We start from the raw sequence: 3,709 nt of genomic DNA, 5'->3' as shown, positions 1-3,709 counted from the left end.
AGAGAGAGAGAGAGAGAGAGAGAGAGAGAGAGAGAGAGAGAGAGAGAGAGAGGAAGAGAGATAAAGTGGTATGAAAACGGAGAGAGGGAGAGAGAACGTGTGTGTATGTATGAGCGAGCAAGATGTGAGAGAATCGCGTTGATGCGAGCATAAATGTTTACGTTACGTGTCGCTCGATAACGTTCGTTATCGGCAGTCTTTGAAGCCGTGCGCGGCGCGCTTCGCCGAGTGAGGACGCGTTTTAAACTTGCATCGCGAGGATCACGGCACGGAAGCCGTTTCAGGCACGGCAGCCACGACGCGATTTCGAGAGATCGCGCCAAAATAGAACCGACCGCCCCAACCGCGACGGTTCTCAGCCGCGGATCTCTCGCGACGGCACGCGTGCGTTTCAACCCTCCAAATGATATCGGGAGGATCTCGAGAGACTGTAATTTTGAGGGGATCTTGGTAAACGCGGCAAGTATACGCACGTGTGTGAGGCGCGGACTATTCAGCAGCAGTTAGCCATTCCTGGCCATATCCTTTTAACCTTTTTGTAGATTTTCGGTCGCGCGAATTCGTGGTAACTCAAAGATACTTGGCTTCTGCTCATTTTTATTTTAGGACGAATTGATTCTCATTGATGATTAATAATATTTTGTTGATCAGGAATTAATCATGAAATTTAATTCCCAAATATAATTATATATTTACTCTTTCTCTTTCTTTTTCGATATAATGTCGAGATTTGTTTAAGTGAAAATGTTTAAATAAAATGTTTCTAATAGGAATCTGGACGTTATAGGACTCAAATTATAGGAATAATGTAAAATTACGAGAAAGAATATATGAAATGTTATCAATCAATATTAATGAATGTTTATATGAATATGAATACTAATCATGAAATTATATTATCATTTCCAGTATATTAATTATCAACGAAGTAATCATTAATATCATGCAAATAATGATTAATATAATGTTATGATTTAAAACATTTTAATATATTGTTGTTAATGATTTCACGTCATTCTTATTGATTTTAATAATGTCCAGATTTTAGAGTCCAAACATCTTATTGTTTAAAAAAAAATATCAACTTCGGAAGAGAGGGGAGGGGAAAGGGGACATGTAATTATATTTGAAGATGAAATACCCATTGTGTTGCACTCATCGCCTTAAATCTCCGATCCAACGAGCTGCACGTTCGATCAAACGCAAATAACATCATTAAGTGCGCCGCGAGCGGCGAAAGCTACGCTACCGAATTAAGATTCACATCGTGTTTCGTGTTTGCGGCGACTAAGAGATTCAATTAAACGGCTCGTCGACGATAAGAAATGGCATTAATCGGCCGTAATTAGCGCAGCCGCTCGAGAGCGAGTCGATGCGACGTTAACCGCCGCCGACAAACAGTTCTCTCCGATCTGTTGCGTTTACTCTTCGCCATAAATATCACGCTGGTAATCTTTACGCAACATTGAAAAACTTCGCGCGGTGACAGACGACAGGAGAGGCGAGAAGGTGAATCTTTCACCCAACTTGCATTACATCTTTTTTTATAAATTCCGATGGCTGAAGAAGTAGAAGCACGGCGGCTGTTTCAGACGAGTTGCAACTCGACTTATTCTCCCCACCTTCCTTCCTCTCTCTCTCTTTTTACAAATGGTACATAAATTGTAACGTAATCTCGTTAGCGTGTAAGCGTTAATTCGGCTCGTTTCCGACGATGTATACTGGCGTGTTATAATCCGCCCCTTCGATTCCGCACTTATATCATCGCGCGCATTGTTCGAACTCTTCGACGGCAAGAGAGGAGTTTTGGCAGTTTTGCGGTGGGCATGGAACTTGCAGTTGGCGGGGCTCTGCGCGAAAACAAAAAATCGCATGTTGGCGAACAACACGTGAACGTAGGAGGCGATGCAGGAGCGCGCGCGGGTGGCTGCGCATCGTGAGGATTTCCTGTACGGCATCCGAGCGCTATAGTTTCCAACAATGGCAGTCATATTGCCCTGCCTCGCATTTCCTCCTCCTCCCCCGGCCCGTTCTCTCGCTCTCCTTCCCCACCACGCTCGAATTCATTCAACGTTTCCAATTAAGGGGTTAGTCCACTTTGCGTCGGCAGTGAGGTGTGACTTCGCGCCGCGGATGCGCGCCCGTTCTCGCACGTTCTAGAACTTCATTCGACCGAAACGCTCATTATTAAAGCCGCACGATTACGCGCGTCTCTCCACGCGGGCTAAATTATTTTCCGCGCGCGGATCGGAGGACGCGAAGGATTCCACGCCGGAGAGCGTAATCCGGCGAACTCGGTGGGCTTCGTAGATCTGAAAATCGTAACGTCACGATCTTACGCGGAGAATTTACGTGGAAAGTAACCCCAGGTATCCCTTGGAAACCCGGAGCTCGCGTTTCCAAGGCGCCCATTGTTCAATCGAACATTCCGGGATTTTCGGTAATAAAGTCTATGAATTGTAGGAGACGTGATTTCTGATGCAAGTGCCGAGAGCTGTGTGACTCCTGGAATTCGTGGGTACCGGAATAGGGCTTTCGATTCGATCGACTGCGGAATCTATTAATTTTAGGAACTATGAGAGATCTCTAGGAGTCTCTCTGAAGCTTCACACATTTGGGACAGTTACATCGTCGGGAGCTGGGATCCGCATGAATCCTAGAATCTTAGCACGTGACTCTGACTTCCGTGTAGCTTCTATTGTGAAGAAGAACTTTAAAAGTCTCGGATTCCGAGACTTCTGCATCTTTAAGATCCTTGTATTTTAGGATACCCGTAGCCTTCACTCCTTTCGACTCTTCCGACTCGGTACCCCATCGCTACATTTATTCGCAAGATGCTTTCGCATGCAGAAAGGATGTGTTAACATTCGCCTTTTAAGTTACTTGGTTTCACACGCGAGATTTCTCGAGTGGAAATTTTGCTTCTACATTAACCTTACAAATTATGTTGAGTTCGGAGAACATTATAGAGGCTATTGGCCTACTCTGATGCTACAAATGGTTACATAATGCCACTTTCTTCAGATTGAAATATCCTTGAGAAAAAGGACTTATTTCAGAATTATTTTACGATTAAAAGACTTACTTCAGAATTATTTAAACGATTACCTCGACATTCTATCTTTGATCTTTTCAGTCTTTTAATTTTTCATGCATTTTATCTTTTTTTTTAATTTCAGTTAGCACGCAATGTATTAATTGTGTAATTTAATTGCAGGTAGAACATATATAAGCAAATATTAAGTAATTTAATAAAGATTAATAGCAAAATTAATGGATAATTAAAACAACAAATTTTTTCTCATAATCTCTTAATTATTTATTTTTTTATTGACGTTAGAAATATATTAAATATATATTTATTAAATGTACATATATATGTACTAAAAAAAAATATCTAAAAGATAAAAAATATTCACTAGATACTAATTTATTTATATACATCTAAATTTTTTTATTTAATTAGAATAAACAATTGCTTCCATGAGAAGCTAAGGTTTTAAGGAAATGTATATTTCCTTATTTGAGAAATATTTTTATATATTAGTGAAAATTAATACAAGTAAAAATCTGTCATTAGTATCTACTGAACAAGTATTTTTTGAGCGAATAAGATTGTTAGATATTTTTTCTGACAGTATATATATATATATATATATATATATATATATATATATATATATATATATATATATATATATATATATAT

At 39.9% G+C, this 3,709-nt stretch overlaps 1 protein-coding gene across 5 annotated transcripts in view; it reads left to right on the top strand.

Annotated features, from left to right (window-relative positions):
- The window catches only part of LOC116848714 (RNA-binding protein Musashi homolog Rbp6), a 926,784-nt gene that overhangs the window by 24,000 nt on the left and 899,075 nt on the right, over positions 1-3,709 (top strand). The window lies entirely within an intron of this gene.

The sequence above is a fragment of the Odontomachus brunneus genome, unplaced genomic scaffold (assembly GCF_010583005.1).
Source record: "Odontomachus brunneus isolate Ranch 3 - 2012 unplaced genomic scaffold, Obru_v1 Obru_scaffold_098, whole genome shotgun sequence".
NCBI classification, from domain to species: domain Eukaryota; kingdom Metazoa; phylum Arthropoda; class Insecta; order Hymenoptera; family Formicidae; genus Odontomachus; species Odontomachus brunneus.
Note: the sequence above shows the minus strand (reverse complement) of the source record. Positions and strands in the feature narration are given on the sequence as shown.